The following is a 22,446-nucleotide window of genomic DNA, read 5'->3' as shown; positions in this document are numbered from 1 at the left end:
AATGTCTTTACGGAAAAATCCAAAGAAACAATCAAAAAATTCAAACAAGAGGTTATCAAAAATGAGACATTGAGGAAGGTAGGAGAAGAACACAAAATCTAACACAGCTAGGAACGCTACCAAACAAACAGAATCAAAAGAAAAATAACACGAACAACAAAAAAAATCAGATTCATAATGACATACAACAAAGAGCATGACTCTATAAGAAAAATCATGAACAAATACTGGAACATATTAAGAAAAGATCCAGACATTGGAACAAATCTGAGCGAAAATGTAGACATCTCCTTTAGAAATGCTCCATCTCTTAAGAACAAGTTAACCAGAAGTCACTTCACGAGATCACAGTAAGAAACTTGGCTATCCGATCGCCAAAGAGGATTTATGAAGTGCGATAAATGTATAGCCTGCTAAATCAGGAAAACACAAGGCACCTCACTGACTACAGAAAGTAACCTTTCACAATCCAGCACAGGATCACGTGTGAAACAAACTATGTAGTCTACATAATCACATGTGACTGTGTGAAACAATACATTGAGAGTACCATTTGTCCTCTAAGAAAAAGGATACTGGAACATATCAGGGCAGTCACCAATGGCGATACAGACTACACAATGACCAAACACTTTGAGACTCACAAGAACTATACTCGGAGGAACATGAAATACTGTGGAATAGCACACATTCCCACCCTTGAGAGGGGGGGAGATGTAACATTAAAATTGAGACAACTGGAATCAAAGTTGATCATAAAATTCAGAACTAGACAACCTATGGGTCTCAACACAGATGAAGATCTTTTTGTCCATCTGTAAGGATTGAGAAGAGAGGAAATGAGCAATTACAACTACCCTAAGCAAACATCTCCTTGTCAACAGTTCAAACACAATGATGGGTAAAAGATATGGCCACTTAGGCCTAAGTAGTTTAATTGGGTCCGAGAGGTTTGATTAAGAGCCACTTAGGTGAGATTAATCCCATGGATAAAGCACTCTCCCATAAGCGAAGAGACACTTTCATTGAACTATTCAATGAGGGACCAATCATAAATTAGATATTGTATACTTATACTTATCTATGGTCAACGGACTATATGTGATAGTCAAGTCACTTAAACTCTATACATACACAGCAGTGAGAGCAAAATGCTTTCAATCAAAGAAACTACACCTGTGCTATAACATCATGTATATATGTTAAGAGGACAAAACCTAGTAAAAATGAGCTAAACAAGGGAATGAAAAAAACTGTACATTTTTGTAAATAATTGTCTATATTGTGTGGAAACTACAAATCCTACAATGGTCCATAATAGGCCTATGTGGAGAGTAGTATAAATTGAACTCGTGAACAGACTTCCCCAACCGTGAACAAGCCCTTGTGGTGAAACGCATTGGTGGTAGTGTGGGTGAAAGAATAAAGAACCCTTCATCAGTACCTCTGGAGTGCGACATTCCTTTGTTCTATTAATACATGTATATATAATTAAACAACCTCCTGTTGTTTCCCGACCACTTCCACCTTCCGGGGCTAGTGCACGATGGCGGTAGCAGGTCCCGCTTGTAAATGTTCAAAAGAAAAGCCGGCACTCTAGGAATCTTTAATCACTGCTTCAGCTTTTTTATGGCTGATGCGTTCAACCTTGCGGTCTTTGTCAAAGCCTCAATCAACAGTGTATGGTGGCAAGTTCCTTAAAAAACAGTGCACATCAGCTGTAGTTCATAGCCATGAAAAAAATACTTTCTGAAGATAACTACTTGATTTCTTGGGAAAAATAAAATTCAATTATAAATCCAGACATCTGTATAAAAATTAAAAATACACATAAACATTTCCCCAAAATATAATCAAATTATTTCATAAGTGGCAATCAATATAGAAATAATTCAATAGAGCTCAGTTCAATGATAATAATTGCCAAAGTATTTAAATCTTAGCACACAATGGACATTATTAATGATAATATATCCACAGTAGTTTTATATGCATTCTCGGCATTCCAAAACCCATTATAGAATGGTCAATATTAAATACTGATTTCCAACTCAATATGCTGAGAACCAATTAACATATGTTCAAAGGGATAGCTAAACAAAGTACACATATCTCTAGTATTAAGGGGGTCATTAGGATCGCGGACAGACTTGAGTCCGTCCGCGACCCCAGAGTAGGAGGGAACGTCCGCATGGGATGCGGCGTTCCCTCCGTGCAGATTAGGATGTGACCGCCAGGGTGGCGGTCACATCCTCTATCTTTAACATTGCGACGGGTGCAGCTTCAAGCTGCACCCGCCGCAATGTTAAAAATGCATGCACTGCATTTGCGTGCACAAAGCGGCAGGCACCGCGCAGTGCCTGCTGCTTTGTTCACGCAAATGCAGGGGGGTACCATAGGTACCCCCCATGTGCACCCCTCACCCCCCCTTCACCCAGGGGGCCCGCAACAGGCCCCCGAAGTGAAGGTCCATATGCTTTTTCACGGCGGAAAAGCCGCCGCGGAAAAGCATACATTCTCCACCATCCTAATCTGGCTGGCGGTGTCTGATAGACACCGCCAGCCAAGTTAGAGCTTTTCCGCCACGGTTGTAAGCCAACCGCGGCGGACTGAAACCAGGACCCACCAGCCATCCTAATGTGGCGGTGGGTCTTTGGTGGGTCTGCAGAGGATTTTCCGCATCCGCCGGGCCAGCGGTGGCTTCCGCCGGCCCGGAGGATGCGGAAAATCCTCCATCATAATGTGCCCCATAGTGTTGTGTGAGTGCTGGCTTTTCTTTTGTGTGAATGCTGACACAAAGATTCCTTTGAACATATATATATATATATATATAACAACAGACTGCCAGTCACCAGTCCAACGCGCCAGTCTTTGCCGCCAGCCAAGCGCCGGTCTACGCACACCTTCATTGCATTACTTTTTAATTTTTAAAAACAAACATGAAAATACAAACCAAGGAGATGAAAAACAAATTATGTCTACTAACACAACAGGTGTAACTAAATACACCACACAGCGCCAACTATAAAACTGAACAAAAAATATAAAATGACACAGACATGTCAGCTAACTTTTACTGTCACAGTTGCTCCCAATTATTGATTTGTGTATGGTACAATTTAAAACATGCTGGCACACATAGCCCAGGATTAGAAGGACAGTCTTCTTTTGTACACCTCTTCAGACACAGACTCTACATCTCCTCCAGTGAACTTTGTTTGGGGGCTGTAGAAGGAATGTAATCCAGAATGTGGCGATCTTTCAATCTAGTATTACAACTACAATGGTTCAGGATAATTATTAACAATAAACTATTAAAAATTTCACATACATAAAAACATAATAAAATCAGAAGACAAATGAAGAAAAAAAACTTAAAGGGGTACCCAAAACAAAAAACAATTATTAATGCAAAAATATTTTTGTACTAAAAAACAGATATACAAAACAACAATTACAAACCAATTAAAGAATACATATAAGGTGCTCACATAGTTGCACAATGAACATGTATAAAACATGATTTACAATGTGAACAAGAAAACAATGGCAGAGGGAAACAGAACTCAGTACAAAGCGAGTCCAACAAATAGCATGAACAAAGAATTGCCATAAATGCTTTCTCATAAAGGTATGCCAAAGACAGGCATCAACAGCGTTTCAACCTATGGTATTTACAAGGTCATCATCAAGACAGGAAGATATTTTTATAGAGCAACCAAATCGATATAGTTTGTATAGTCTGAGTCAAACGTACTCTGACAAAATTATAAAAGCACCTCATATGAACAACATCAGAAATCCAGTCTTAAAAGTTACTAAGCACACATCTGAATTACATTGCCAATGCGGAGTCCGGTATAACTTTCAAACTGACTCACTCATAGCTCAGAGGGCATTACAACAGAACACTGCCCGACTAATCAAGCAAACTCACCTATCGGGCACTGTCAATTTTTCAATCTAGCCACATCCTCCACAACACCAACTCTAGGAATACTTGCCTTTTTAGTACAACAAGATTGCCTGTTTCAAACTCCTGATATTGAACAAAAGTAATCTTTTAGTCTGGTTAGCAATCCTTGAATACTACAAAAGCATTGAAGGTTGCCAGATGAAACAGCGATGGCTTCTTTATCAAAAAAGGTAAACCCCAGAACTTCTTCACTTCATCCAGATTTGTGGTAGTCGACCGGGTAGCTCTAGAGTGGGGTTTAAGTCTGCCACTGTTGTCCCCCAATTACTGTTCGGAAAAGGGGGGGTGCTGTAAAATCACGGTAGTCGGATTAGATGCAGCGTACATGGGGCTCCCTTGGTAGACCATTGTGCTAGACATGGCCACACTCCAGACACTTTACAATGGCTAGTTCTAGAGAAGATTATCCTAGGTCCCAGAGGTGGTGATATTACACATGTTCTCAATCTGAGAGAATCCAAATGGATGACCACTCTAGATACTATCCGGAATGGATTAAACGAGGCTGAAAGTAGCTATGCACAGTTGGCCAGATTTGGTCGTTGAATATGCAATATTAGATTTTCACCCTCATGTCTGAGAGGGCATCTTCTATATTTTGGTATATACAGAAATTGCATTGATTTTATAATTGCTGAGAATATTAATTTAAGAAATGCATTCTTCGCTATACCAAATGGATCACCCTATTTTTAAGCATGGATAAGAACCGTCAATATTGTAGATATTTATATACATCTGTATTGTGTAATTTTACATTCTTCTGAGTATCCTCCCAGTGGTCCTGCTCAACTATTTAATGATTGCATGTATGTACGCTGCTTCACCCTCCTGCGTGAGAGGTGCGCGGTAATTTGTTTCCTATAATAATTTCACATTGATGTTGTACTAATGGCCCATAATATCGGCAATGTCATTTGGAAACCAGTACGACCACGGTTCGTGGCATATTAATTGCTAAACTATTTCCCTCTGTTGTTATCGTGAGCCATAAAATCATCCTGATCACTGGGTAATAATTGCGTTTCCACAAGGTCATGAATCATTCTATTACAATAATGACGTATAGAATATCTAACGCAATTCTAGATTAAGGGTTATGTGTCCCATATGTGGCCACTATACTTGGGAATTCAAGGTTCAGACGAGTCTTTTCTTTAGTTGTTGAGATCTGCCTCACCGTTGCCCCTAGAAACGACCCGGAACTACCTCAGCGGTAGTCCTTTGTTTATATCCCTGGCGTCCTAGTTCGGTTACAGCGCGAGTACGTAGAGTCCTCCCCTCCCGCTACTGAGAGCGATTTGGAAACACGAGACGCCGCCACTAGGTAATAAAATGTCTACTAAAGCGGCATTAATTATAAGCAGGCGCTTATTTACTTTTGACTAATGGCAACTTTCCCGGATACAGGAACCCATCCGATGAAAGTGAATTGATCCAATACGACGCGGCCACCCGCCCTGATTAGGTATGTGTCCTTCAACACTGGGTGCCGTGCGTCGGTGATGGTCGTTATAGTGGATGTAGTGTAGACGATTAATACCCCCGCTTTTTCGTTTTCTTAGGTCTTGTTTCTCGTATTACACTACGGTTCCTACCTACCATTGAATTAGATGTCTTTACGATCTACTCCCAGGTATGGTTTATAAAAATTATAATGCCAACCTCTGATAAACAACACCAGAGAGGGTTAGCAACTTAAAACAATTCGTAATATGTTGTTGTGACTATGTGTGACAGTGGGTATGAGTATCTAGAGATTACTTTATCATACTGGTCTCTGACTAACTAGTATATTTAAGGAGTGATATAACCTGTCATTATAACTGGTTTGGGTAGAGTTTGGTTCATTTTGGTCTGCCTTATGAGTGTTTTTTAAGACTTTTTGAGAGATAGACTAGCGACCCTTTATAATCAATCGATAAGAGTTGCAACTAATTGAAGTTCATTTCATTAAAAAATGGCATGATATAGCCGTTCTATATTTTTTCAGACATTGACGAATTGCGAAAGAAGGGAATACCTCAACTGATAATCGTATGAAACTAAATTAATACCTCCACATACCATGGTAATTTTCCTAATTTCTCTGCGGTGTGGATGATACCATCTTAATTCCTCTCAATGTGTATGGGGGATTTTTTACTTATGTCGCATTATTTATTTATTCTCTTACAGAATTTGTAGTGCACCCTTGGTTACACCCTTGTCCTGATGAAGACCCCGATGTAAGGCCTCAAGTACACCTACTGCTGTAGCGTGGGGTCGAAACGTCGACGGCTACCTCCCCTTCCTTCTCAGTTGACGCCGCCCTCATTTCTTTGGATATAATATACCAGCGTCAAATGGATGTTCCGTTGATAAATATTTGGATAATTCGTGAATTCTTCCTTTGGCTCAGGGATCTGAAGCCGATTTAGTGTGTAAATAATTTAGGAATTTGATATATCTGTTTGTCACAATTATTACCATTCTTTATCTATTCTTTCTTCTTCACAGCATCACGCTACCTCACTCTTTCCTCCTTTGGGGCACTACTATTATAACTTACAATTTGTAGATGTTGGCCATTGTGATTAATTTACAGTGTGTTTGCTTTAATTCGTTTGCTATTGTTGCTTCAAATAAATGTGAATAATGTCTACACAGTTCACGGGGACCCTCATTTCATATACCTCAATTACTGTTCAGCATACTTAGTCTGGTCAACAATCTCATGCAAAAATACATCGTTCATAAACAATTGAAAGAAATGTATCTGCAAAAAGTTTTCAGTATTTATCCTACACTCTGCAACACAACTAAAAGCAGGCAACACCGGCAGCCCCATGTTTGGGGCAACTGAGAGTTCATCACTTCCAGTGGGAAGCCTTTCAGCTCCAGGTAGCAATCCAGATTCCTCTTGCTGCACTATTGGCGTTTCAGTGTTCTCCTCTACAAGAGGCACTTCCTCCACACTGATAGTGGCTTCATTATCAGATGATTCCTCACAGACAAAATTCACCGCCAGAATCTTGGACGTCATCCTCTATCTCAGATACAGAGTCAGTCTCAGAAACATGGTCAGATAAAGATTAGAAAAGTAAACCACCGACCTGCTGAGTAGTCAACCCCCAGTTAGCCATGATTATTACCAATAAATGTAACACAACAAATAAGTCAATAATAAACAACACTGTGTCAATTAAGTAAAAAACAAACTGTGGCTGTTTCAAACAGAAAGTAAAACAACAGCATATAGTAATCTGGAAGGAAAAGTCAATCAATACAAAGCACGCGCAAACCTATGTACTCAAAAGGATACCTCTCACTTGCCAGAGACAGCAAAGACTGAGAATCAACTGCACCTACTTTGCATAGACACAGCAAGCACTCCGGAAGTCCCACTGGAAAGGAATAAAACACATTACACATATCACAAGGCATTATAAAACATTATGTTAATCATTTCACATACAGCTGTTATTCTAAATCGTTTGCATCCTAATTAATTAGCTTCTTCAGATCCAAAGATTATGTCGCAAACCTGTTGGTACCATCAAAGTTGCATATATGAGTGAAGCATGCAAGAATTAAACTCAAATAGCTCTGCAATAATGAGGCGAGCTGTATTACAAAAAAAACATAAATTAGTTGAAAGTCAAGAGAATGTTTCAGATAATCTAGGGTCTTATAAAGGGGGGAGATTTTTCACATATCTATCAATCATCCGAGGAGACTGATAAAGAAATACATTGCAACATTTACCCCAACAAGGGTGTGCAATCTAGAAAAGCAAATATCTGTAATATGGAGAGAAATATTCATATTGTAAACATGATATTCCACTCATCCATTAAATTGAGACCCTTGTTTGCTGAGTAACATCTAGAGATCCAGCAACAGTCATTTTTTTTAATTTTTTTAGAAGGACAAGCACATTACCTCCCTTAACAGGTAATTGTAGCTGTTCAAAAAAGATGCAATGGATGAATGGAATAGCATAGGTACGATCTGAATATTTCCAGATATTTGCTTCTCTTTATATTTTTGGGGTCAGACCCCAGAGTAGTGAATATTTCAGTGTAATTAAAGGAACCAGCACCCGCAAAAGCCCCCTAAGAACCGCCTCAGCTAATCCCCTGTGAGATTATCGTAGAGAAGGAAAAAAACAAAGAAAAGTACCTCTGAGGAAAAGGGGTATATTGAACAGATAGAAGCAGGGAAGAAGAATAGAGAGGGAGAAGAGAGAAAAAGACCACAACATACTTACCTGAGTATTTTCTTATTTTTCAAGGGACTCCAAATGGGAAACCTCCAACCTAGAAGAGCGAGAAAAAAAAGGAAGGAATAAGTTCCCGGAAGGAAGAACAAACACGACGTTCTTCGCACTGCGTGGGGAGCAAAAGTAAAAACAATACGTTCCTCATTGGATTATGCAGAATTTTGTGCCAGCCAACACTAAAGTAGTTCAAAAGAAAACAAACAAATAAGATTACCCTTGATTCCGAGACTTTATCATCAATCAATCAATCAATCAATCTAAGCATTTATATAGCGCACTACTCACCCGGGGGGTCTCAAGGCGCTAGGGGGGCGGGGGGGGGGGTCCGCTACTGCTCGAACAGCCAGGTCTTGAGCTGCTTCCTGAAGGCGAGGTGGTCCTGGGTCAGGCGGAGGTGGGTCGGGAGGGAGTTCCAGGTCTTGGCGGCGAGGTACGAGAAGGACCTTCCTCCTGTGGTGGCTCTTCGGATGCGGGGGACGGTGGCGAGGGCGTGGCCGGTCGATCGAAGCTGGCGTTTGGGAGCGTATAAGTTGAGGCGGTTGTTGAGGTATCCTGGGCCTTCGTTGTGTAGGGCTTTGTGTGCGTGGGTGAGGAGGCGGAAGGTGATTCTCTTGTTGACCGGAAGCCAGTGCAGGTCTCTCAGATGTCTGGAGATGTGGTTGCGACGGGGGATGTCCAGGATGAGTCGGGCTGAGGCGTTCTGGATCCGCTGGAGTCTCTTCTGGAGTTTGGCGGTGGTTCCGGCGTAGAGGGTGTTGCCGTAGTCCAGACGGCTGGTGACGAGGGCCTGGGTGACCGTCTTCCTTGTCTCGGTGGGGATCCACCGGAAGATCTTACGTAGCATGCGCAGGATGTTGAAGCACGACGAGGAGACGGCGTTGACTTGTTCGGTCATGGAGAGGGAGGAGTACAGGATGAAGCCCAGGTTGCGTGTGTGGTCTGTTGGTTTGGGTGCGTTGCCTAGGGCGGAGGGCCACCAGGAGTCGTCTCAGGTGGAGGGTGAAGATGCCAGGATGAGGACTTCCGTCTTGTCCGAGTTCAGTTTCAGGCGGCTGTTCTTCATCCATTCGGCTACCTCTTTCATCCCTTCGTGAAGGTTGGCTCTGGCGGTGGCAGGGTCGTTGGTGAGGAAGAGGATCAGCTGGGTGTCGTCGGCGTAGGAGATGATGTTGAGGTTGTGCTGGCGTGCGATGGCTGCGAGGGGGCTCATGTAGACGTTGAAGAGGGTTGGGCTGAGCGAGGAGCCTTCAGGGACGCCGCAGATGACTTCGGTGGCTTCTGATCTGAACGGGGGGAGGCGGACTCTCTGTGTCCTTCCGGCGAGGAAGGAGATGATCCACTCCAGTGCCTTCTGCTGGATTCCGACGTTGCTGAGGCGCTGCACTAGGGTGCGGTGGCAGACAGTGTCGAAGGACGCGGAGAGGTCTAGGAGGATGAGGGCCGCTGTTTCTCCGTTGTCGAGCAGGGCTCGGATGTCATCGGTCACTACGATCAGGGCGGTCTCGGTGCTGTGGTTGGCGCGGAAGCCAGACTGCAAGGGGTCGAGGGATCCGTTCGTCTCGAGGAAGGCGGCCAGCTGCTTGTTGACGGTCTTCTCGATGACTTTTGCTGGAAACGGGAGCAGCGAGATGGGGCGGTAATTCTTGAGGTCTGTGGGGTCGGCTGATGGCTTCTTTAGTAGAGCGCTGAGTTCGGCGTGCTTCCAGCTCTCCAGGAAGGTGGCGGTGTCGAAGGAGGTGTTGATGATGTCCCGTAGGTGGGGTACGATGACAGCGTCGGCCTTGTTGAAGACGTGGTGACATAGAACACAATACCCCGCCTATATGGCCCTTTATTGATGTAAGGGTCAAAACACTGTTGACACCCTCGGGCTAAAAAAGATTTTCATTGATTGACCCCCTTGGTGTTTGTTTAAAAAAAATTGGGAATATAAATATTTATTCTGGAACCTGTACCCCCAGATTGGGCCTCTCCACTGATATATTGCGGTTACTGTGATTACCTTTTACCTCATGCGCCATTTTTCTTTTGCATGAACGTGTGAGCACTGTGGGCCTTATTTACAAGTTTTTGCCGTAGGGCAGAGCAGTAAGTCATTTTGCTGTGCTTCCCTGTGTAAAAAGGAAAGGGCAGTAATGCGTTGTATTTATGATATATGGTGCATTCCTATCCTTTCCCACTGTGCTGACGCCGTTTTGGCCGTCTTGCACCAATGAAGGCACCCTTGTATCATGGTGCAAGGGTGTCTGCGTTGTAGGAATTATTGTTTTTGTGCAGGAAGGAACACCTTCCTGCATACAAATAATCAATTGAGGTGTTTTTACTCCTTTTATGTGTGCTGCAGAATGAATGCAGCACACATGGAAAGAGGAAATAACTAGGAGATATTAAAACATATCTCCTCCTTACACCTGCTCTGGGGAGGCATAAGCTTTTGGCTCTACCCCAGGTTTACGTGATGTTGTAAATCTGGGCCAGCGTCAAAATCCATGGGTGTTGCATGGGAACACCCACCTCAATGCCCATGGAACACCTTCCTGAGGCTTGCCTTAATCCATATCTATGAAGCCATGAAAAGCCACGCAGCGTGGCTTTTCTCACCTCAAAGATGTGACTGACAGGCTTGTGCCGCAGGAGCGTCAAAAAATTTGATGCTCCCGCAGCACACACCTCTTGTAAATGAGGCCCTGTGTGCTCACACCACACTGAGCACTCAGGGCCTCATCATTTACAAGAGGCCTGCGCCGCTAGAATATCTCTTTTTATGACGCTCCGTTGGCACAGGCCTCTCAATCATATCTATGAGGCGACGCAAAGCCACCCTGCAAGGCTATGCATGGCCTTTTAGATATGGAGTAAGGCAAGGAAGCGCAAACCTCTGCCTTGCCTTACTCTACTTCAAGGAGGTGTTCCATGGGCGTTGCCGTGGGTTTTCCCACACAACACCCCCATGGGCTTTGACACATTCTCAGATTTACGTGGATCTGTAAACATGGGAATGCATCAAAACTGTCCGCCTCCCAGGGGAGGCATTACGTTGAGCAATAACTTTATTTCTCCTTGGTTTTTTTCCACTTTATATGTGTGCTGCAGAATACAGCACATATAGAAAGGGGAAAACGCCTCAATTGATTGTTTTTGTGCAAGAAGGTGTCATTTCCTGCACAAAAACAATTGTGCCAACCACCCAGACACCCTTGCACCATGGTGCAAAGTTGCCTGCATTGGTGCCTGCCACCAATTTGTGCGCCAGCGCTGGCAGATAGACCTGGAATGTGCTGTATTTCATTAATAATGCACATTCAAGCCCTTTTCATTTGACGCAGGGCAGAGCTGCAAGAATCCTTGCGGTGCTGCCTGCGCCAAAAAATTGTAAATGAGGCCCCTATTGTTTTCATGGAGATATATGTTGCATTTGATTATACATGTTTTGAATAGCTCTTCCTTTGTGTAATGATTTTGGTCATATCCTATATTGTTTTCTTTTCTTATTGACCGTTTGGGCGCTATAGAATACACTATAAATTATTGTTAAAACACTAAGCATGCTCCCAAATGATACATAATTTGATAGCATTGCATTACAAGTGTTCTGTGCTAAATGTTACTCATTGGTAAAGAGCAATCGTGGTTCAGGGGTGCCTGGCAAGCTACTATCAGTATATCTGATCTGTACCACTCTAGGCACATAGGTGCAGCCCCTCAAACCAGTCCTTTAGGAAATTTAAACTGTTGGGGAGGGGAATACACAGCCTGCCGGCACCAGTTCTTCATATGATTTCTGGTAGATGCAGTCCTCAATTGTGTTCATACCTACAATCATCAAGTTTTTGCCACTCAGTGTTGGCACTACAAGTGCTAGCTATTCATATCATATGTTTTGTGCTAAATTTCACCAATTGGCAAGGAGCAATTCTGGGTTTGTGGTAAAGCTTGCAAGCTGCTTTCCGCATCAAAGCCTGGCGATTGCTGTGGAGTTAGACTTGAGGCTTGATGACTATATCAGATCAGCCACCTCTGCGTCCCATCTTCTCTGATGCTACATTACGGTTATCCAGCTGAAGACCAATGTATAGCAGAAGGAACTACTAGAAAGACCTGATTCAGCTACTAAAGTTTACCATGATTTACCCAAAAAACTTATTTTCAAATTCCAAGTCGTCCAGAATGTCACAGCCAAATTTATAGCTGGAAAGTAATGAAATAATCCATTCACCTGGAAGCACTAAGCTAGTGGGCTTTCAGTTCTTGGGGATCTTCAAGACACCATACCCCAGAAACACTACAAACCAAACAGATCAACAGAACTAAACATCAGAACAATGCAGCAACCTCAGGGGTGAAGGAAAGCCGCCAAGACACAGAATTCTAGGAGGCAGCAAGAAACTGAAACTGTCTTGGTGGGCAGCAGACAAGAGGACAGGAGAGCGGATTCTGAACATGAGGGAAAGCACAAGAGAATGAGCAGCACTGGGTGAAATGATGCTTTTCCAGATAAAGTTTGAATAAGTACATTTCCCGGTTTTACGAACTTCGAGTAGTGATTATGCAGATCCGAAGTCAACCAGGAGAGAGTTCCAGAGTTTTGGTGTTGCACCAAATAATGGTTGATTATCAATTTGTTGGGATCTGGACTTAAGGGTTAAATTCTCATGATACATATTGCCGCTTATAATTGAGGGCTGTGTCAGGTATTTATGTATTTGAAGATGTAAAGCTATATGAGTAATGCACCTCACCTAAAACGTAGCCCTGGCGTCTAGTGGTAGCTAATGCTAATCTCTAAGCGATGGAGAAAAGTGGTAACATATTCTTGTACCTTGTATTAGCCTACCCACTGAATGTTGAATGGCTTTAGTGGGGTGAGTGATAAAGCTGTGGTAGTTATGATGTTGGTGTTTCCTAAATGAGTTGTGGAAACTTCTACTGCCTGGGCCATAGACCGAAGTTGTTAGGAAGATGAAAACGCCTCTTATTGAAACTTTTTTCCTGTGAATTCCCCAACTTATGGATGTGGCCTAACAGCTAGAGTGGTCAACCTCGAAGCAGGGAAACCGGGTTCGGGGCTCGGCTGGGACGCTCAACTTCCTTTGATTCTGGGCAAGTCACTCAACCTCCTCGTGCCTGACAAAGTAAATGGGCCTCATTTGCAATATTTTGAGGCATAGCAGCACAGCAATCCTTCCCGCTGCGCTGAGGTGCGTCATAATAGGAGGGTAGGCATGCGGCGTATCTACAAGATACGGGGCATTCCTGTCCTTCTCCCCTGCACCGGCGCACAACCAGCAGCCGTGCGCTAGGGCAGACACCCTTGTGTCATTTTGCAAGGGTGCCTGCGCTAAGGGGATGATTGATTTTGTGCAGGAAGGGACACCTTCCTGCACAAAAACAATCACTAAAGTCATTTTCTTCTATCTATGCGTGATTCCGAATGTGACATGCATAGAAAGAGGAAAAAACAAGGAGAAATAGAAGTATTTATCCTCGTTGCACTTCCTTATGTCTCCCTTGGGGAGGCGTAGAATTCTGACTAATTCCCAGGTTTACAAAATGTTGTAAATCTGGGAATGTATCAAATTCCATGGATGTTGTGTGGGAACACCCACAGCAACACCCATGGAATGCCCCTTTCACGCAGAGTTATGCATGAAAGGGAAACATATTTACAAGGCCATGAAAAGTCTCGCAGGGTGACTTTACATGGCTTTGTGAATATGGGAAAGCCCATTACGACGCTGCTGGTGCGTCAATAAAAGTGACTCACCGACAGTGCAATGGGCTTGTAAAGAAGGCCCTGAATGTGTCTGTTTGTAACGTAACGGGTGCTCATGTAACACACTCTGATATCTTCGGGTTGAGTTTGCCCTATATAAACTCCACAAAAAAAAGGTTAATCCTTTTGTGATATCCTAACCTGACATGTGCTGTACTGTGTCAGTGGAACCCTGCATCAGTGATGCAGTATGGAATGTTGGGAGCAGTGAATGTCAGTTAGATTGGGGCTGAGTGCCTGGTAAGGTACTCCTGGTGGGGCTCATAACTATTATATCTCTAACTTGTAACCAACTCCAATAAATAACTTGGAAACATCAAGATCATTTGTCTACCTCGTTATTACATCAATTTGGCGACGATTTGGACTAATGAACCTGCATCTACTACCTCTGAGGACCACTGAAGACATCCTATGTTCCTACTCAACCTCAAGTAACTTCAAGCAACCTATAATTTTGCTCCAACTCTTCTTCTGGCATAAATCAGCCTCACCAGTGACCACCCACCGGTCGCCCTCAACGCTCAAGTGCCAGTTCAAGTTCCAGTTTCTTCAATGAGGGTAAGCCTGCCAGAATGCGTCCTGCGTGATCTGTTTGCCAACTACATGCTTACACATTTTACCTACTGTTCCTACAGTATATAAAAGACTTTCTTATAACGCAGGCAGCACCTCAAGCGTCACTTCATACAATTTGTGTGTCCTCACAACGTTCCCTATTTACAAGAAACGAGGAGTTGCACTTCCTTTTACAATTCAAGCCTCTGCCTGGTAAGCCTGCCAAAAGAAAGGTTTGCAGTCAACAAGAAAACCAGGTAAACAGGGCTGTGTGTGTGATAGTGGCACCTGAACTGTTTAAAAGTCGTTTTAGGCCAAAGGCATCCAGTTAAAATTTGCGAAGGAACAATTAAAATACTCATGTTCTACGAGTGCTGTACATCTTGGCATTGACTGTAATTTTTAAATTATACCTAAAGACGGCATCCTTTTGAAAGCACGTTTGAAATGTACAAATTTACACATCGACATCAACTGTCAACCCGGCATCTAAGAATTAAAGGAGCGTATGTATGTTGTTAGGATAAAAATAAACTGTAATTGCACCTTGCCACATTTTGGGTCTGACTGGCGATTTAAAACTATATCGTCAAGAATGTACATTTTATTTACATTTATTTTGAATTCCTTATGTGTGGCTAGGAAGAGACTACAGTTATTCTTCTTTTTCAAATTCAAACCCGACTCGTGCTTCTCACCTTCCTTGTGGTGCCGCGTGAAGCCTCTCCACTTCCATGACGTCTCCTTCATTGTTTAGTCTGATATGCTGCCCGTGGATGTTTTAGAGGCAAGAACGTGCCGTAAGCCACACGGTGTACGTCGCATATACGTGCAACCATTTTGGCGTTAATACGTTTTGGCTAGCACTTTCAGTGTTGTCATCAAGCAAAGGATTTCACATCGGAAACAAATGTCAGTTTGGGTTTGTCAATAAAGTTATTAAACATGACAAACAGAAGGTCAACGTTACATCTACTTGAATGATGCTGTTTTGTTTTACTCAGCGTGGATGAGAAACATTTGATATATGTTTATTTAGCAACTACATTCTTTAACCAAAGCAAATCATCCGGTGGCAAGTTTATTTCTTTAATTTTTCCATCGTCATATAACTGCAACACACAGATGTTTAGAGATGCTTATTATGAGAACGTTTTCCGATGCTACACATCGAACGCTGTACAAAGTCAAAGGTACTGTGTTTTATTCTTCTTGGTGAGAGAGTTGGAGGTTTACCCACAGACTGTTTTTCTTTACTTTATGGATATCTTTCTCGGGGGCTAGTTTCGAGCTCCGGTGTTCCCTCCACGTTGCCTCCACTCATACACAGTGACAGGCACACCACTGTCACAAAGATATGAGGGTTAAAAATATTTGTACTTTACTGTCATTTGAAATTTTCGTAATAATATGTCTATCTTACTAGTTTATGAGTGCAAAAAAATAATTAGTGTTTCTTTTATATTACCTATATAACTGATATTATTATCTCCTTTATTTTAGGGACACTGGTAGTGAGTGTGACACGCACACCAATTGCATGTTTTAACATAGAAATAGAAGTTAAGAATTTGTTTACACTTCAAGGTCAAATTACGTTCTTCATGATATATTTATTTAAATAATAGATACATGAATGTTAACGGAACATGCGTCTTGGCATGTTTTGGGGTTTATTATATACAGAGGTATGTCCCTGTGTACTTTAGTTACCTTGTACCGCAAGCATATGCTGTTCTCTGGGTTTAGTTAGAACCTTAAGTCTAAGTTTTATCTCTTATTTTCTACACAATTTTGACCTCTCTGGAGGTGTGTGTTTATTGGGTCCACCCATCATACTGTGCATAACTTGACCTCATGTCAAAGTACGTTTTAACACAAACATGTTTTTTACTATTAATATTACATATATACCTTCACTTCAATGTAGGTCAATGTTTTTTTTTGTTTACTATGCACAACTACTCATGGCATTCCATGGGTTTACCTTCATTTTAGTGCACGTTTTAAACCTTTCATAAAGGGTCAAATGAAGAGTAATAGTTTTACGTGAATTGTGCACAAGTTTTAAGTATCTCGTTTTTCCTCTGCACGTTCATGTTTTACCCTGTTGGGTGTATGGTTTAGCTTTACTGCAGAGGTCTGCTTAAGACTGGGCATTTCTATATTGTGTTTTTCAAGCTTATATCGCTGTAGCCCAGTACTTATTTATTATATTATTTATTCTAATGTTTTTTAATTGTATAGAGAGGAAGGAAGTCTAGTTTACTTTTCACTTCTTCTCTATCATCTTAATGTCTCCTGATGTGGTTTACTCTTTTGTGTACTTTCCTGGCCAGATCGTGCACAGAGGGTTCTCATTGATGGTTTCTGTTTCTTCTCTTTATTTCTTTTCGCATTCATCAGAAAGGAAGATGGGAAACAGATCTTGTAATTCTGTTTCTTATTATCCAGCTTTACTTTACTTCTCTTTTCTCTCAACATTAGTTTTTCTTGTTATCCAACTTTACTTTGTTTACCTAGTTCTCTTCTCTCTTCAATCCTCTCAGCTGTAGTTTTGTTTACTACCTGCATTCTTCTATCTTCACCTATGCTTTTCTTTTCTTCATTCTCCCAGCTCTTCCTGTTAGATGGGTTGTATTGTCCTTCCTATTAATCATTTATGGACATTCCTTTTTATTCATTTTGTAACAAGGGAGGATATGTAATATCCTAACCTGACATGTGCTGTACTGTGTCAGTGGAACCCTGCATCAGTGATGCAGTATGGAATGTTGGGAGCAGTGAATGTCAGTTAGATTGGGGCTGAGTGCCTGGTAAGGTACTCCTGGTGGGGCTCATAACTATTATATCTCTAACTTGTAACCAACTCCAATAAATAACTTGGAAACATCAAGATCATTTGTCTACCTCGTTATTACACCTTTAAGCACTCAGACAGGACCTGGAAACATTTTCCACCTGCAGTAGCTGGGTGGGCTCTAGGACACCGAGACAGTCATAGCTGGGCCTTAGGCGATGGGGTTCCCAGGGCCCAAAAAAGTACCGGGGGCGTATAATTTGAATTTGAATTTAAAAACATTTGTACAGCGCACGCATACCCAACGGTTTCATGGCGCTAGTGATAGATCAGTGGATGGCAGCGGCGACGGATTTAGGGGAAGGCTTGGGTGAACAGAAAAGTTTTAAGATTTTTACGGAACAGGGAGTACGAGAGGGAGGTGCGTAGAGCGATTGGGAGGGAGTTCCAAAACGTTGGGGCCAGGACAGCGAATCTCACTCCGCCCGACCTCTGCTTTTTAAAGCGAGGGATGGTAAGAAGGGCCAAGTGAGCCGAGCGGAGTTCTCTGCCTGGACAGTAAGGTTTGATAAGAGAGCAGATGAATTTAGGAGCAGTGCCCGCTCTGGCTTGATAGGTAAGACAGCCGAGCTTAAACAGGGCGCGCTCTCTTATCGGGAGCCAGTGCAGGGTCTTGAGTAAAAGGGTGACCCGATGATATCTGGGAAGGCCATGGATCAGACGGGCCGCCTGGTTCTGCACCAGTTGCAGACGGTGGATCATATATGCAGGGGCTCCGTTATAGACTATGTTGCCATAGTCTATCCGAGATAACACCATGGCCATCATGATGATTTTTAGAGCAGGGGGGGAAAAGAAGCGGGAAACCTTCCTAATCACTCTAAGGGAAAAGAAGGATGAGGAGACCACAGAGTTAACTTGTGGGAGAACCGAAAGCTGGGGATTAAGAAAGATACCCAAAGTCTTCACTTTAGGAACCGGGAGTGGAGGGACACCAAGGGAAGGGGGCCAAAAGGAGGGAGACCAGGGACTGCAGCCACCTCCGGTCAAGACCAGTTCAGTCTTGTCCGGATTGAGTTTGAGGTGGCTGCAGTTCATCCAATCTTGAATAAGGGTCATGGTGGTTTGAACATTCAGAGCGGATGAAGATGAATGGGATAGATTGAAGATTAACTGGAGATCATCCGCGTAATTAAATACGGTGACCTCCAGTTGCTGTAACATAAAAATGAGAGGGAAGATATAAAGGTTAAACAAAAGAGGGGAAAGTGATGAGCCTTGGGGGACCCCGCACTCTACCTTGCGGGTGGCTGCTGCAAAATCAGCCAGATGGACACTCTGTGTTCTCTCAGCCAGGAAGGACTGCAGCCAACGGAAGGCTAGGCCCTCAACCCCCGCCGCCCTGACACGGTTAAGAAGAATGGTGTGGTTCACCGTGTCAAAAGCGGCGGATAGGTCAAGGAGAATCAGAGCTTGCGGACGGTTGATGTCGATTCCGTCACGCAGCTTGTCCATAACTGAAATGACCACCTTTTCGGTAGAGTGCAGGGGGCGGAAACCAGCTTGACAGGGGGAAAGGCAGTGATTTGTCTCAATGTGAGTACTCAGCGTGGAAGTGATGTGGGTTTCGAGTACCTTAGCAAGGTAGGGGAGGAGTGAAATAGGACGGTAATTGGAAGCAGAGAGGGGATCGGCGTCCAGCTTTTTCAAAATAGGGATGACAACCGCAGATTTATGTGAAATAGGAACGTGACCATGAATAAGGGAGTCATTGAGGAGGGTCAGGGGAGGGGTGAGGCAGACTGAATAGATTTCCCTGAGTATGTTAGCGGGGGCAAAATCCTGAGGCGAGCCTGATTTGACCCGTTGAAGCAGGGGAACGAGGGTATCAGTGGTAAGGAGTGGGAAGTTGGACAATTTAGCAGAGGGGGGGGGGGGAAGGGTCCATGAAAGTGGGGGAGGGGAGGGGAATGTTATGTTTAATCTTTTTAACTTTATCTATAAAAAACTCATTGAGCGAGTCACAGAGGAGTTGGGACGGGGGAGTGGTGGACGTGACTCTGGTGGAGGAGGCAAGCTCGTGAACAGTGGAGAAAATTTCTTTCGATTGAGACTCCGCAACCAATGTCCGGTGGGTGTAATATTCAGCCTTAGCTTCCAGAATGGTCTTTTTATAGGTATGCAGAGTGGCCAAATAGATGGTTTTTAAGGCAGGATCGTAAGTTCTACGCCAGACTCTTTCAGCCCTTCTAGCAGCAAGTTTTTTCTCTTTCAGATCGGGGGTGAACCAGCGGTTGGCTGCATGGGCCCGTTTTACTGAAAGGCGCCTGAAGGGGGCGAGTTCATCTCCAGCCCTCGTGAGCCAGTTGTTAATCGCGGCAAGTTGAAGGCCAGCTGTCAGGCCAGTAAGGACCGGGCAAGTCGTGGCCAGGGCCGAGCAGAGGGAGGGCATACTGACCTTGCCCCATTTCCGAACCCAGGTATTTTTAGGAAGGGGGGGCTTGATCGGGAGTGATAGACCAAGGGAAAAGGTGATAGTGAAATGATCTGACCAAGGGCAGGGTGAAATGATGGGCGAAGTGGATGGAATGTTTAATGTCCAAATTTGGTCTAACGTGTGGCCACGTTGGTGGGTGGGACTGTGGATAAGCTGTACAAAATTCAAATTTTCCATGAGGCTAGTGAATTCCTTGGACTGGGGGCTTTCGGCCGGGTCGGAGGGCCAGAAATTAAGGTCCCCAAGGACAAGTACAGAGGAGTAATTTACTACCAGAGTGGCCAGCAGAGTCTGAATCTCAGGAAGGAACGAGGGAGTAGGCTGGGGGGGGCGGTATATGAGGACAAAAGTAAAAGGGACTTGCTGGGAGGTTGAACGAGCTACAAGAAGGTCAACGTCAGCGATGGGGGGGGAGGGGAGGATATGAAAGGTGATGTCCGTGCGGGCTATTAGCGCCACTCCACCTCCCCGTTTGCCGTCAGAGCGATCCGCACGAATGGCGGAATAGGTAGATGGCAAGGCGGCAAGCACATTGGGGAGGGAGTCGGTCTTGAACCAGGTCTCCGTTAAAAACAGGAGGTCTGGTTCGTTGGTATCAAGATAATCAAATAGCTCATATTGATGATTTACAGCGGACCTGGTGTTAAGAAGGGTAGCCGAGGTGAAAGGCTGTTGAATAGGAGGGGCAAGGAGTGACGAGGGGGCAGGAACGGGTATGGAGGCAGATGGAACAAAAAAGGATGCAAAACTAGGGGGGTGGGATGGGGGGGAACAATATAAGCCAAGATGTTGTAGGGTAGTGGTCGTGGTGAAATTTAAACAGCCGGGGGACCATAAGAGGCAAAGCTGAGACGGGGTATAGGTGGTATAACCGACAGCGTCCCGTGCCCCTAGCCCCGGCTGGCCGCGGACGGGCGCAGACGGGCTTAACTCTGGCGCGACTCCGGCGCGCCTTCGTCGCGCCCGCTGCGCCCGTCCGCTGCGCTCCCGGAAGCACATTGCGTTTTGTAGCCTGCCTCCCCGAAAGCGCTGGACCGCTAACTCCGGCCAGGCTTCCCAAACAACACAGCCCAAGATGGCGCCTCGCCCTCCACTCAATCAGCACTGTCAGCTGCGGTGGAACGGGGCGAGGGAGGCTGCAGGAGGGGCAGTAAAGTGCACAGAATGCAGTGAGTACAGTCAGTATTTAAAATTGGTGCAACAGAAATAAAAGTGACAGTTTTAAAATAACGAAGGTGCCGGCATCTAAATCATGCCTGCGCACTCTGAGTAGGCTCACAAGCTTAACGAAGAAATAAGCGAGCTTTTGGATTGAAATCCAGCTCGCGCTGCACATAAGCTCTCCAGCAAACCCTAGGCGCTGCCACCGACCTAATGGTTCACAGTGAGCCCTGCGCTGCTTGTCGTTTTGTAGCCTGCCTCCCCGAAAGCGCTGGACCGCTAACTCCGGCCAGGCTTCCCAAACAACACCGCCCAAGATGGCGCCTCGCCCTCCACTCAATCAGCACTGTCAGCTGCGGTGGAACGGGGCGAGGGAGGCCGCAGGAGGGGCAGTAAAGTGCACAGAATGCAGTGAGTACAGTCAGTATTTAAAATTGGTGCAACAGAAATAAAAGTGACAGTTTTAAAATAACGAAGGTGCCGGCATCTAAATCATGCCTGCGCACTCTGAGTAGGCTCACAAGCTTAACGAAGAAATAAGCGAGCTTTTGGATTGAAATCCAGCTCGCGCTGCACATAAGCTCTCCAGCAAACCCTAGGCGCTGCCACCGACCTAATGGTTCACAGTGAGCCCTGCGCTGCTTGTCGTTTTGTAGCCTGCCTCCCCGAAAGCGCTGGACCGCTAACTCCGGCCAGGCTTCCCAAACAACACCGCCCAAGATGGCGCCTCGCCCTCCACTCAATCAGCACTGTCAGCTGCGGTGGAACGGGGCGAGGGAGGCCGCAGGAGGGGCAGTAAAGTGCACAGAATGCAGTGAGTACAGTCAGTATTTAAAATTGGTGCAACAGAAATAAAAGTGACAGTTTTAAAATAACGAAGGTGCCGGCATCTAAATCATGCCTGCGCACTCTGAGTAGGCTCACAAGCTTAACGAAGAAATAAGCGAGCTTTTGGATTGAAATCCAGCTCGCGCTGCACATAAGCTCTCCAGCAAACCCTAGGCGCTGCCACCGACCTAATGGTATAAACCCCCTTCCCCATTAATTCATGGTCAGGCCCTGGGGAATAAGGTCCCCAGGGCTGTTCTGGCCCTGATGCTCATTTTAAAGAAATTAAACCACAGCAAGAAGCACTTACAAATGTAAGCATAGTTGGTGCCGCAGCTGAAGCTCCACTTCTGTCAAGGACAAATGATTCTAACTCCTGGGTTAGTGAAGGCAAAGCAAATGTTTTTCTTGGCAATTCCATATTGAAAGATTATCTGAAATGCTTTGTGGAGGTGATTGCATCATTGAGTTATTGGAGGCAATCTGTAGTGACCGTGACAAGTGGGTTCTTTCTTGTCGTGGGTCCCGTGCTCACTAGGCCACTAGAGTCAAGCTATCCTGGCTGAAGACGGCTGATAGCCAGAAACCG

The sequence above is a fragment of the Lissotriton helveticus genome, chromosome 2_1 (assembly GCF_964261635.1).
Source record: "Lissotriton helveticus chromosome 2_1, aLisHel1.1, whole genome shotgun sequence".
Lineage (NCBI taxonomy): Eukaryota > Metazoa > Chordata > Amphibia > Caudata > Salamandridae > Lissotriton > Lissotriton helveticus.
Note: the sequence above shows the minus strand (reverse complement) of the source record.